General features: G+C 52.7%; 8 non-coding genes across 8 annotated transcripts; all 8 read left to right on the forward strand.

Annotated features, from left to right (window-relative positions):
- Positions 1 to 1,649: 1,649 nt before the first annotated feature.
- Positions 1,650 to 1,723, forward strand: TRNAN-GUU (transfer RNA asparagine (anticodon GUU)). Its single transcript has one exon. It is a non-coding gene; the product is annotated as a tRNA-Asn (tRNA).
- Positions 1,724 to 3,044: 1,321 nt separating this feature from the next.
- On the forward strand, positions 3,045 to 3,118 carry TRNAN-GUU (transfer RNA asparagine (anticodon GUU)). The gene has a single exon. It is a non-coding gene; the product is annotated as a tRNA-Asn (tRNA).
- A 1,304-nt stretch (positions 3,119 to 4,422) lies between these two features.
- Positions 4,423 to 4,496, forward strand: TRNAN-GUU (transfer RNA asparagine (anticodon GUU)). The gene has a single exon. It is a non-coding gene; the product is annotated as a tRNA-Asn (tRNA).
- A 1,304-nt stretch (positions 4,497 to 5,800) lies between these two features.
- On the forward strand, positions 5,801 to 5,874 carry TRNAN-GUU (transfer RNA asparagine (anticodon GUU)). Its single transcript has one exon. It is a non-coding gene; the product is annotated as a tRNA-Asn (tRNA).
- Positions 5,875 to 7,480: 1,606 nt separating this feature from the next.
- Positions 7,481 to 7,554, forward strand: TRNAN-GUU (transfer RNA asparagine (anticodon GUU)). The gene has a single exon. It is a non-coding gene; the product is annotated as a tRNA-Asn (tRNA).
- A 2,071-nt stretch (positions 7,555 to 9,625) lies between these two features.
- On the forward strand, positions 9,626 to 9,699 carry TRNAN-GUU (transfer RNA asparagine (anticodon GUU)). Its single transcript has one exon. It is a non-coding gene; the product is annotated as a tRNA-Asn (tRNA).
- Positions 9,700 to 11,293: 1,594 nt separating this feature from the next.
- TRNAN-GUU (transfer RNA asparagine (anticodon GUU)) lies at positions 11,294 to 11,367 on the forward strand. The gene has a single exon. It is a non-coding gene; the product is annotated as a tRNA-Asn (tRNA).
- Positions 11,368 to 12,946: 1,579 nt separating this feature from the next.
- On the forward strand, positions 12,947 to 13,020 carry TRNAN-GUU (transfer RNA asparagine (anticodon GUU)). The gene has a single exon. It is a non-coding gene; the product is annotated as a tRNA-Asn (tRNA).
- Positions 13,021 to 13,718: the final 698 nt, after the last annotated feature.

Raw genomic sequence — 13,718 nt, forward strand, 5'->3', positions numbered from 1 at the left:
TGTAAACTGCGACAAGCGCCCTTCAAGCCCAGCTATCACATGTACACTTAACAATCACAGCCCTTGATCCAACAAAGGCTAAGCAGGGTGATAGAAATACCAGCTGATCCGTGGCTGCTAATCAAACACAGAAAGCAAAGGTTATGAACCGTGCAGTCGGGTAAAATTGTACCCTGAACAGCAGATGAACGGCACACATGGACGTAGCGTCAGGAGACGGTAGAAATGCGCTTTCTGAAGATGAATCTTTGGTTAAGGTTTGTAGGTTCGTAGTAGTAATCCACGATCTACCAGTAATACCCCGCAATCACGTCCTCACCGCAGCTTGAGGCCCATAGGGACCAACCGTTTCCAGGAGAGTTCCAGCGCGTTCGGCTGTTAACCGAAAGGTTGGTGGTTCGAGCCCACCCGGGGGCGACCCATGCCGGTCAATTTGAGGAGCTGACATGCATGGTGCATTTCTCTACAACGGGAATGTCATCGCCAATCGGCATCGTGATCAACGGCGCTGAAAAGCATCATCGCGTCGAATCCCTGACGCGCCCGCCGCCATAGTATCTTGCTTGACACGACGAGCACCCATAACTCTTTTCGACTGGCAAGCCATTCCTATAGCCGAGCTGTTCCATATAAACAAGATCAATGCCAAACTCTCGTCACAGACTGTCTGCACAATCGTACTTACAAGCCAAGAGTCATGTGTTAGGCGATTGTAAACATGCTTTTTATTTGGATGGGACACAGCATTTTAGACTGCATTCCGATTTCACTCGTATGATTGGCACATCGCCTGTAGTGGTATCGGCTGAACACCTCACAAACTTTGAACGATAAAAATCCTAAGCAAAGGGACCGGCCATCGAGAGTGCGCGCCTCCCACGTGACGTGCCACCCATACCTCCGCCACGGCCATGCAGATCTGCAACCAAGCTGACAAGTGACTCCGGGCGTGTCCCTGGTGGTGACACAGTAAAGCTGTCGTCTGCAGCTGAGCCGTCGCCGTCGCCCCCTCCCCGCCGGCTCTACAACGGATGCAACAGAGTAACTCATTTCCATCACGCCGCCCGGCGGCGCTTCTGCCTCTGTTGCCGCCGCTGCAGCCGCGTCCGCGGATACTGCCGCACTTAATGCTATGACTTGCGCCGTGTTCATGGATCTGCTCCGGAACATTCGCACAGCAATCTGTTCAGTGAATAATGGCTAGCCCTTGTTACGTGCAACATGCATTCTCCTCAGTGTAAATAACAACTTAAAGATGCTACGTTGTTCCTTTCTGCTCCTTTTTTACTTCACCCTTAATGCTCCTCTGAGCATTAGGATGGCTCAAGTCAGCACTACAAGAGGGGGGGGGGGGGGAGGACTCGGACCTCTGAAAGTACATAAAGTGACGCCTCCGGGTCTGAGACATGCAAACAACCGACGAGGTCCAGCATGAAACATCACGATTTGGGAGATTCTGGGCAGGAAGACGGTACTGCGGTCAGAGTGTTAAAGGCATTGCGCGTCCGTCCACCACTTGAGCAAGGATTCGTTGCCCGCTGCTATGGCAGAATCGAGAGATGCGTCATCACTTGCCGTTGGATCGACGTGAAGAGATGAGCAGGTGTGATGCAACCGCACGGTTTTGAGTCGGATGTGCCATATCACGGGCCTCCGTGGCGCAATTGGTTAGCGCGTTCGGCTGTTAACCGAAAGGTTGGTGGTTCGAGCCCACACGGGGGCGTCCCATGCTGGTCAGTTCTGAGGAGCTGACATGCATGGTGCATTGCTGGCCAACGGGAATAGCGTCGCCAATCGGAATCGTGATCACCAGCTTCGAATACCAACATCGTGTGTAACATCTGACGCGCCTGCCGCCACATTATCTTGCTTGACACGACGGGAACCCACAACCCTTTTCGACTGGCAGCTTGTTCCTACAACTATACTTGCCCATCTAAACAAGGTAAATGCCCGACTTTCACTGCAGATGGTCCGCAAAACCGTACTTAACAGCTCAGGCGCAGCGCAATATGAAGACGATGGACATGGCGAGGTCAAGAGCCATGTGTTAGACAAATGGAACAAATGGTATTTGTCGGATGGAATTCAACATTTCAGGCTGCATTTTCATTTGAACTGATTGCAGTAGTATCAGCAGCACTCCCTGCACACTTTGAACGATATAGGGACTAAACAAAGGGACCGGTTGTCGAGAGGACACGCAACTGACAGGCATCGCAGTGTACGCCTCCCACGTGACGTGTCAGCCATGCTTCCACCACGGCCATGCGCATTTGCAGGCCGCGACCAAGCTGACCGCCGCGTGACACCGGGCGTGTCCCTGGCGGTGACATAGTGAACCTGCCGTCTGCAGCTGAGCCGCCGCCGCCCCCTCCCCGCCGGCTCCTCAACGGATACAACGGAGCGACCCGTCTCCCTCACGTCACCCGATGGCGCTTCTGCCTCTGTTGCCGCTGCTGCAACCGCGTCCATGCAAACTGCCGCACATACTGATATGACTTGGACCGTGTTGATGAGTCTGCTCCGGGAAATTTGCACATACATCTTTGTAGTGAATGATGGGAAGCCCCTGTTACCAGCTACATGCACGGTCTTCCTTTTCAATGAGAACTTAAAATCTTACGCTGTCGTTTCTTTTTTCTAGTCCTTTTATTTTCCCCTTAATGCTCCTTTGAGCATTGGGAGGGCTCAAGTCATCTGTATAAGAGGGCGGGGGTGGGGGGAGGAGGAAAGGGGGGGGAAGGAAGGGGGAGGACTACTAAAAAAATATGAAGTGACGCCTTCGGGCGTGAGGAATGAAAAAAAACACTGACGAGGTCCTGCATGCAACACTGCGATTTGAGAGATTCTGGACAAGAAAACGGTACTGCGGTCAGAGTTTTGAGGGGATTGTGCGTCCGTCCATCACTTGAGCAAGGACTCGTTGCCCGCTGCTGTGGCAGAATCAGGAGATGCGTCATGACTTGCCGTCGGATCGACGTGAAGAGATGAACAGGTGTGATGCAACCACACGGATTTGAGTCGGATCCGGCGCATCACGGGCCTCCGTGGCGCAATTGGTTAGCGCGTTCGGCTGTTAACCGAAAGGTTGGTGGTTCGAGCCCACCCGGGGGCGTCCCATGCTGGTCAGTTCTGAGGAGCTGACATGCATGGTGCATTGCTGACCAAAGCAAGTATCGTCACCAATCGGTATTGCGATCGCCATCGCTGAAAACCAACATCGCGTCGATCCCTGACGCGCCTGCCCTCACAGTACCTTGATTGACATGATGACCACCCATAACTCTTTTCGACTTGCAGGATATTCCTACAGCTATTGGTGTCCATCTTAACTTACGTTAAATGCCCGACTTTCAGTGCAGATTATTGATACAACTGTGCTTAATGGCTTAGGTGTAACGCAATACGAAGACGATGGACATGGCGAAGTCAAGAGCCATGTGTTTAGCAATCCAATACCTGATATTTGTCGGATAGATTTCAATATTTTAGGTTGCGTTTTTTAAACGGAATGTTGTAGTATCAGCAGCACTCTGCAAAAACTTTAAACGATAAAGAGACTAAGCAAAAGGGACCGGTCGTCGAGAGAACACGCAGCTGACAGGCATCGCAGTGCAAGCCTCCCACGTGACGTGCCAGCCGTGCTTCCGCCACGGCCATACGGATCTGCAGGTCGCTACCAAGCTGACTGCTGCGTGACTCCGGGGGTGCCCCTGGCGGTGACATAATGAAACTGGCGTCCGCAGCGGTGTCGCTGCCGCCGCCCCCTCCCCGCCGACTCTTCAACGGATTCTTCACGGTGGCACGCCTCCCTCGCGCCGCCCGGCGGCACTTCTGCCTGTGCTGCTGCCGCTGCATCTGCGTCCACGGGTTCTGCCGCACTTAATGCTATGACTTGGGCCGTGTTGATGTATGGGGTCTGGAACATTCACACAGGCATCGTTGTAATGAATGGTGGCAAACCTCCGTTACCTGTATCTTGCAGGGCCATCCTTCTAAATAATGGCTTAAAAATGCTACGCTGTCATTTTTTCAACCCTTTTTCTCATTTTCGCTTAATGCCCCTCTGGTCATTAGGAGGGCTCAAGTCAGCATTCCAACAGAGAGGAATCAGACATCTGAAAGTACGTAAAGTGACGCCTCCGGGCCTGAGGCGTTCGAACAACCGACGAGGTCCTGCATGAAACATCACGGTTTGAGAGATTCTGAACAGGAAGACGGTACTGCGGTCAGAGTGTTAAAGGGATTACGCGTCCGTCCATCACTTGAGCCCCTCTTTGAGCCCCACTTGAGTCCCATCTTTGCCCGCTGCTGTGACAGAATCAGGAGATGCGTCATCACTTGCCGTTGGATCCACGTGAAGAGATGAACAGGTGTGATGCAACCACACGGATTTGAGTCGGATCCGGCGCATCACGGGCCTCCGTGGCGCAATTGGTTAGCGCGTTCGGCTGTTAACCGAAAGGTTGGTGGTTCGAGCCCACCCGGGGGCGTCCCATGCTGGTCAGTTCTGAGGAGCTGACATGCATGGTGCATTGCTGACCAAAGCAAGTATCGTCACCAATCGGTATTGCGATCGCCATCGCTGAAAACCAACATCGCGTCGATCCCTGACGCGCCTGCCCTCACAGTACCTTGATTGACATGATGACCACCCATAACTCTTTTCGACTTGCAGGATATTCCTACAGCTATTGGTGTCCATCTTAACTTACGTTAAATGCCCGACTTTCAGTGCAGATTATTGATACAACTGTGCTTAATGGCTTAGGTGTAACGCAATACGAAGACGATGGACATGGCGAAGTCAAGAGCCATGTGTTTAGCAATCCAATACCTGATATTTGTCGGATAGATTTCAATATTTTAGGTTGCGTTTTTTAAACGGAATGTTGTAGTATCAGCAGCACTCTGCAAAAACTTTAAACGATAAAGAGACTAAGCAAAAGGGACCGGTCGTCGAGAGAACACGCAGCTGACAGGCATCGCAGTGCAAGCCTCCCACGTGACGTGCCAGCCGTGCTTCCGCCACGGCCATACGGATCTGCAGGTCGCTACCAAGCTGACTGCTGCGTGACTCCGGGGGTGTCCCTGGCGGTGACATAATGAAACTGGCGTCCGCAGCGGTGTCGCTGCCGCCGCCCCCTCCCCGCCGACTCTTCAACGGATTCTTCACGGTGGCACGCCTCCCTCGCGCCGCCCGGCGGCACTTCTGCCTGTGCTGCTGCCGCTGCATCTGCGTCCACGGGTTCTGCCGCACTTAATGCTATGACTTGGGCCGTGTTGATGTATGGGGTCTGGAACATTCACACAGGCATCGTTGTAATGAATGGTGGCAAACCTCCGTTACCTGTATCTTGCAGGGCCATCCTTCTAAATAATGGCTTAAAAATGCTACGCTGTCATTTTTTCAACCCTTTTTCTCATTTTCGCTTAATGCCCCTCTGGTCATTAGGAGGGCTCAAGTCAGCATTCCAACAGAGAGGAATCAGACATCTGAAAGTACGTAAAGTGACGCCTCCGGGCCTGAGGCGTTCGAACAACCGACGAGGTCCTGCATGAAACATCACGGTTTGAGAGATTCTGAACAGGAAGACGGTACTGCGGTCAGAGTGTTAAAGGGATTACGCGTCCGTCCATCACTTGAGCCCCTCTTTGAGCCCCACTTGAGTCCCATCTTTGCCCGCTGCTGTGACAGAATCAGGAGATGCGTCATCACTTGCCGTTGGATCCACGTGAAGAGATGAACAGGTGTGATGCAACCACACGGATTTGAGTCGGATCCGGCGCATCACGGGCCTCCGTGGCGCAATTGGTTAGCGCGTTCGGCTGTTAACCGAAAGGTTGGTGGTTCGAGCCCACCCGGGGGCGTCCCATGCTGGTCAGTTCTGAGGAGCTGACATGCATGGTGCATTGCTGACCAAAGCAAGTATCGTCACCAATCGGTATTGCGATCGCCATCGCTGAAAACCAACATCGCGTCGAATCCCTGACGCGCCCGCCCTCACAGTATCTTGATTGACATGATGACCACCCATAACTCTTTTCGACTTGCAGGATATCCCTATAGCTATTGGTGTCCATCTTAACAACTTAAATGCCCGACTTTCAGCGCAGATTATTGGCACAACCGTGCTTAACAGCCTAGGTGTAACGCAATACGAAGACGATGGATGGGTAGCCCCCACCCGGGGGCTGCCCATGCTGGTCAATTTTGAGGAACTGACACACAGGGTGCCTTGCTGGCCAACGGGAATATCAAATATATGGCCGAAAACCAACATCGCATCGAACCCCTGACGCGCCACCTTAGTATCTGGATTGAGACGATGAGCATCCATAACTCTCTTCGACTGGCAAGCCATTCCTATAACTGTGTTTGTCCATCGAAACAGAGTCAATGCCTGACTTTCGTGGAATGTGGTTGGCACAACTACACTAAAGGGGGTTTGAGCGCAACGCAATATGGCGGTGATTGACATTACGAATTCAGGAGCCATGTGTTAAGCGATTGGAAAAGTGATAATAGTTGGATGAAGTAAATCACTTTAGGTTTCATTTTTGTTTGAACTGATTGTACAGTGTCAGCAGCACTCCCCACAAACTTTGAAGGACAAAGAGACTAAGCAAAGGGACCGGTCGTCGAGAGGGCACGCAGCTAACAGGCATCGCAGTGCACGCCTCCCACATAACGTGCCATCCGTGCTTCCGCCACGGTCATGCGGATCTGCAGGCTGCGACCAAGCTGACTGCCGCGTGACACTGGGCGTGTCCCTGGCGGTGACATAATGAATCTGTCGTCTGCAGCTGAGCCGCTGCCGCCGCCCCCTCCCCACCGACTCCCCAACGGATACAACGGGCGGCTCGTCTCCCTCACGCCACCCGGCGGCGCTTCTGCCTCTGTTGCCGCCGCTGCAACCGCGTCCGTGGATACTGCCGCACATAATGATATGACTTGGGCCGTGTTGATGAATCTGCCCCGGGAAATTTGCACAGACATCTTTGTAGTCAATGATGGGAAGCCCCTGTTACCAGTAACATGCACGGTCGTCCTTCTCAACAAGAACTTTAAAAAATTACGCTGTCATCTCTTTTTTCTAGTCTTTTTATTTTCCCCTTAATGCTCCCTGAGCATTGGGAGGGCCCAAGTCATCTGTATAAGAAGGCTGGGGGGGGGGGGGGAAGGGGGTTGGACCACTAAACATACATGAAGTGACGCCTCCGGGCGTGAGGCATAAAAAAACACCGACGAGGTTCCGCATGCAAACTACGATTTGAGAGATTCTGGACAGGAAGACGGTGCTGTAGTCAGAGTGTGAAAGGAATTGCTCGTCCGTCCATCACTTGAGCAAGGACTCGTTGCCCGCTGCTGTGGCAGGATCAGGAGATGCGTCATCACTTGCCGTTGGATCCACGTGAAGAGATGAACAGGTGTGACACAACCACACGGATTTGAGTCGGATCTGGCGCATCGCGTGCCTACGTGGCGTAATTGGTTAGCGCGTTCGGCTGTTAACCGAAAGGTTGGTGGTTCGAGCCCACCCGGGGGCGACCCATGGTGGTCAGTTTTGAGGAACTGATATACATAGTGCGTTGCTGACCAAAGCAAGTATCGTCACCAATCGGCATCACGATCGTCATCGCTGAAAACCAACATTGCGTCGAACCCCTGACGCCCCCTCCGTCACAGTATCTTGATTGACATGATGACCATCCATAACTCTTTTCGACTTGCAGAATATTCCTATAGCTATTGGTGTCCATCTTGACAAGTTAAATGACCGACTTTCAGCTCGGATTATTGGCACAAACGTGCTTAACAGCTAAGGTGCCACACAATACGAAGACGATGGACATGGTGAAGTCAAGAGCCATGTGTTAAGCAATCCCAAAAGTGATGTTTGTGCAATGAATTTCAGTATTTTAGGTGGCATTGTTTTTTTTTTAACGGAATGTGATAGTATCAGCAGCACTCCGCACACTCTTTGAACGATCAAGAGACAAAGCAAAGGGCTCGGCCGTCGAGAGGATACGCAACTGACAGGCATCGCAGTGCGTGCCTCCCACGTGACGTGCCAGCCATGCTTCCGCCACGGCCATGCGCATTTGCAGGCTGCGACCAAGCTGACTGTCGCGTGACTCCGGGCGTGTCCCTGGCGGTGACATAGTGAACCTGCCGTTTGCAGCTGAGCCGCTGCCGCCCCCCTCCCCCCCGCCGACTCCCCAACGGATACAACGGAGCGGCACGCCTTCGTCGCGCCGCCCGGCGGCATTTCTGCCTGTGCTGCTGCCGCTACAACTGCGTCCACGGATTCTGCCGCACTCAATGATATGACCTGGACCGTGTTTATTGATTTCATGCGGAACATTCCATGATCGACCACTTCGCGAAAAACATGCAAGCACGCTTCCTCGAGTTTTTAGTGCATCCACATTTGCACTGACTTAGGACTGATCAGGACATAGCCTCATGGCACATGACGCCATGACGTTGCAGGTGAAGGTACATACAATGTGAATTCACATGTACATACAATTTGTGAGCGTAGCTACAACGGAATGGCTCGTCTCCATCGCGCCACCCGACGGCGCTTCTGCCTCTGTTGCCGCCGCTGCAGCCGCATCAGTGGATACTGCCGCACCTAATGCTATGACTTGGGCCATGCTGATGGACCGCTCCGAGGCCTTCGCACAGGCATCTTTGTACTGAATGGTGGCAAACCTCTCTTACCTGTAACATGCATGACCGTCGTTCTAAGTAATGGCTTAAAAATGCTGCGCTGCCATTTTTCAACCTTTTTTCTATTTTCCACTTAATGCTCCTCTGAGCATTAGGAGGTTTCAAGTCAGCATTACAAGGAATTTGCTGGCCGCCACCAAGCTGACCTCCGCATGACTCCGGCCGTGTCCCTGGCGGTGACATAAGAACCTGTCGTCTGCAGCGAGCCGCCGCCGCCGCCCCCTCCCCGCCGGCTCCTTAATGAATACAACGGAGCGGCCCGTCTCACTCACGCCACCCGATGGCGCTTCTGCCTCTGTTGCCGCCGCTGCAACCGCGTCCATGGATACTGTCGCACATACTGATATGACCTGGGCCGTGTTGATGAGTCTGCTCTGGGAAATTTGCACAGACATCTTTGTAGTGAATGGTTGGAAGCCCCTGTTGCCAGTCACATGCACGGTCTTCCTTCTCAATAAGAACTTAAAAATTTTACGCTGTCATTTCTTTTTTTCTAGTTCTTTTATATTCCTCTTAATGCTCCCCGGAGCATCGGGAGGGCTCAAGTCATCTGTTTAAGAGCGCTGGCGGGGCGAAGGGGGGGGGGAAGTCGGACCACTAAAACTACATGAAGTGACGCCTCCGGGCGTGGGGCATGAAAAACACCTACGAGGTCCTGCATGCAACACTGCGATTTGAGAGATTCTGGACAGGAAAACGGTACTGCGGTCCGGGCAGAGTGTTAAGGGGATTGTGCGCCCGTCCATCACTTAAGCAAGGACTCGTTGCCCGCTGCTGTGGCAGGATCAGGAGATGCGTCATGACTTACCTTTGGATCGACGTGAAGAGATGAACAGGTGTGATGCAACCACACGGATTCGTGTCGGATCTGGCGCATGACAGGCCTCCGTGGCGCAATTGGTTAGCGCGTTCGGCTGTTAACCGAAAGGTTGGTGGTTCGAGCCCACCCGGGGGCGACCCATGCTGGTCAGTTTTGAGAAACTGACATACGTAGTGCATTGCTGACCAAAGCAAGTATCGTCACCAATCGGTATCACGATCGGCATCGCTGAAAACCAACATCGCGTCGATTCCCTGACGCGCCCGCCCTGACAGTAGCTTTATTGACATGATGACCACCCATAACTCTTTTTGACTTGCAATATATTCGTATAGCTATTGGTGTCCATCTTAACTTAAGTTAAATGCCCGACTTTCAGTGCAGATTATTGGCACAACCGTGCTTAACAGCTTACGTGTAGCGCAATACGAAGACGATGGGCATGGCGAAGTCAAGAGTCATGTGTTAAGCAATCCAAAAACTGATGGTTGTCGGATAGATTTCAGTATTTTAGGTTGCATTCTTTTTTAACGGAATATAACTGTATCAGCAGCACTCCGCACAAACTTTGAACGGTAAGAAGACTAATTAAAGGGATCGGTCGTCGAGAGGACACGCAGCTGACAGGCATCGCAGTGCGTGCCTCCCACGTGACGTGCCAGCCATGCTTCCGCCATAGCCATGCGCATTTGCAGGCTGCGACCAAGCTGACACGTGACTCCGGGCGTGTCCCTGGCAGTGACATAGTGAACCTGTCGTCTGCAGCTAGCCGCCGCCGCCGCTCCCTCCCCGCCGGCTCTTTAACGGATACAACGGAGCGGCACGCCTCGCTCGCACCGCTCGGCGGCACTTCTGCCTGTGCTGTTGCCGCTGCAACTGCGTCCACGGATTCTGCCGCACTTAATGATATGACCTGGACCGTGTTTATTGATTTCATCCGGAACATTGCATGATCGGCCACTTCTCCAAAAACATGCAAGCACACTTCCCCGAGTTTTTAGTGCATCCACATTTGCACTGACTAAGGACTGACCAGGAGATAGCCTCATGCCACAGGACCTTATGACGTTGCAGGTGAAGGTACATACGATGTGAATTCGCATGTACATACAATTTGCGAGCGCAAATACAACGGAGCGGCTCGTCTCCATCGCGCCGCCCGGCGGCGCTTCTGCCTCTGTTGCCGCCGCTGCAGACGCGTACGTGGATACTGCCGCACTTAATGCCATGACTTGGGCAGTGTTGATGGATCAGCTCCGGACCATTCGCACAGACAAATTTGTACTGAATGGTGGCAAACCTCTGTTACCTGTAACATGCATGCTCGTCCTTCTAAATAATATCTTAAAAATGCTACGCTGTCATTTTTTCAACTTTTTTTCTACCTTTCGTTTAATGCTCCCCTGAGCATTAGGAGGGCTCAAGTCAGCGTAACAAGAGGGGGCGCTCGGAACTCTGAAAGTACATAAAGTGACGCCTCCGGGCCTGAGACATGCAAACAACCGACAAGGTCTTGCATTAAGCATCAGGGTTTGAGAGATTCTGGACTGGGAGACGGTACTGCGGTCAGAGTGTTTAAGGGATTGCGCGTCCAGTCACAAGTTGAGCAAGGACTCGCTGCCCGCTACTGTGACAGGATCAGGAGATGCATTATCACGTTGAATCGACATAAAGAGATGAACAGGTGTGATACAACCACACGGATTTGAGCCGGATATGGGATATCGCGGGCCTCCGTGGCGCAATTGGTTAGCGCGTTCGGCTGTTAACCGAAAGGTTGGTGGTTCGAGCCCACCCGGGGGCGACCCATGCTGGCCAGTTTTGAGGAACTGACATACATGATGCATTGCTGGCCAACGGGAATATCAAATATATCGCCGAAAACCAACATCACGTCGAACCCCTGACGCGCCACCTTAGTATCTTGATTGACACGATGAGCATCCATAACTCTTTTCGACTGGCAAGCCATTCCTATATTTCTGTCCATTGAAAGAGAGTCAGTGCTTGACTTTCACGGAATGTTGTGGCACAGCTAGACTAAAGAGGGGTTGAGCGCAGCGCAATATGGGAATGATTGACATTACGAAGTCAGGAGCCATGTGTTAAGCGATTGGAAACGTGATATTCGTTGGATGGAACTAATCGCTTTAGGTTTCATTTTCGTTTGAATTGATTGTGCAGTATCAGCAGCACTCCCCACAAACTTCGAAGGATAAAGAGACAAAGCAAAGGGCTCGGCCGTCGAGAGGATACGCAGCTGACAGGCATCGCAGTGCACGCCACCGTGACGTGCCAGCTATGCTTCCGCCACGGCCATGCGGATCTGCAGGCCGGGACCAAGCCGCCCGCGCGACTCCGGGCGTGTCCCTGGCAGCGTCATAGTGAACCTGTCGTCTGCAGCTGAACCGCCGCCGCCGCCTCCTCTCCGCCGACTCCCCAACGGATACAACGGAGCGGCACGCCTCCCTCGCCCCGCCCCGCGGCACTTCTGCCTGTGCTGCTGGCTCTGCAACTGCGTCCACGGATTCTGCCGCACTTAATGATATGACCTGGACCGTGTTTAATGATTTCACCCGGAACATTCCATGATCGGCCACTTCTCCAAAAACATGCAAGCACACTTCCCCGAGTTTTTAGTGCATCCACATTTGCACTGACTGACTAAGGACTGACCAGGAGATAGCCTCATGCGGCAGGACCTTTTGACGTTGCAGGTGAAGGTACATACGATGTGAATTCGCATGTACATACAATTTGTGAGCGTAAATACAACGGAGTGGCTCGTCCCCATCGCGCCACCCGACGGCGCTTCTGCCTCTGCTGCCGCCGCTGCAGACGCGTACGTGGATACTGCCGCACTTAATGCCATGACTTGGGCCGTGTTGATGGATCAGCTCCGGACCATTCGCACAGGCATCTTTGTAGTGAATGGTGGCAAACCTCTGTTACCTGTAACGTGTATGACCGTCCTTCTAAATAATGGCTTAAAAATGCTACGCCGTCATTTTTTCAACTCTTTTCTTCTTTCCACCTGATGCTCCTCTAAGCATTAGGAGGACTCAAGTCAGCATTACGAGGGCGGGGGGGGGGGGGGCTTTCAAACCTCTGAAAGTACATAAAGTGACGCCTCCGGGCCTGAGGCATGCAAACAACCGACCAGGTCCTGCATGAAACATCAGGGTTTGAGAGATTCTGGACTGGGAGACGGTACCGCGGTCAGAGTGTTTAAGGGATTGCGCGTCCAGTCACAAGTTGAGCAAGGACTCGCTGCCCGCTACTGTGACAGGATCAGGAGATGCATTATCACGTTGAATCGACATAAAGAGATAAACAGGTGTGATACAACCACACGGATTTGAGTCGGATATGGGATATCACGGGCCTCCGTGGCGCAATTGGTTAGCGCGTTCGGCTGTTAACCGAAAGGTTGGTGGTTCGAGCCCACCCGGGGGCGACCCATGCTGGTCAGTTTTGAGGAACTGACATACATGATGCATTGCTGGCCAACGGGAATATCGAATATATCGCCGAAAACCAACATCACGTCGAACCCCTGACGCGCCACCTTAGTATCTTGATTGACACGATGAGCATCCATAACTCTTTTCGACTGGCAAGCCATTCCTATATTTCTGTCCATTGAAAGAGAGTCAATGCCTGACTTTCACGGAATGTTGTTGGCACAGCTAGACTAAAGAGGGGTTGAGCGCAGCGCAATATGGCGGTGATCGACATTACGAAGTCAGGAGCCACGTGTTAAGTGATTGGAAAAGTGATACTCGTTGGATGGAATTAATCACTTTAGATTTCATTTTCGTTTGAACTCATTGTACAACATCAGCAGCACTCTCCACAAATTTTGAGGGATGAAGAGACTGAGCAAAAGGAATCGGTCGTCGAGAGGACATGCAGCTGACAAGCCTCAAAACGCACGCCTCCCACGTGACGCGTCAGCCATGCTCCCGCCACGGCCATATGGATCTGCAGGCCGCGACCAAGCTGACCGCCTCGTGGCACCAGGTGTGCCCCTGGCGGTGACATAGTGAACCTGTCGTCAGCAGCTGAGCCGCTGCCGCCACCCACTCCCCGCCGGCTCCTCAACGGGTGCAACTGAGTGGCTCGTCTCCCCCACGCCACCCGATGGCGCTTCTG

Source organism: Pollicipes pollicipes, unplaced genomic scaffold (assembly GCF_011947565.3).
Source record: "Pollicipes pollicipes isolate AB1234 unplaced genomic scaffold, Ppol_2.1 Scaffold_5724;HRSCAF=6776_pilon_pilon_pilon, whole genome shotgun sequence".
Classification (NCBI taxonomy): domain Eukaryota; kingdom Metazoa; phylum Arthropoda; class Thecostraca; order Pollicipedomorpha; family Pollicipedidae; genus Pollicipes; species Pollicipes pollicipes.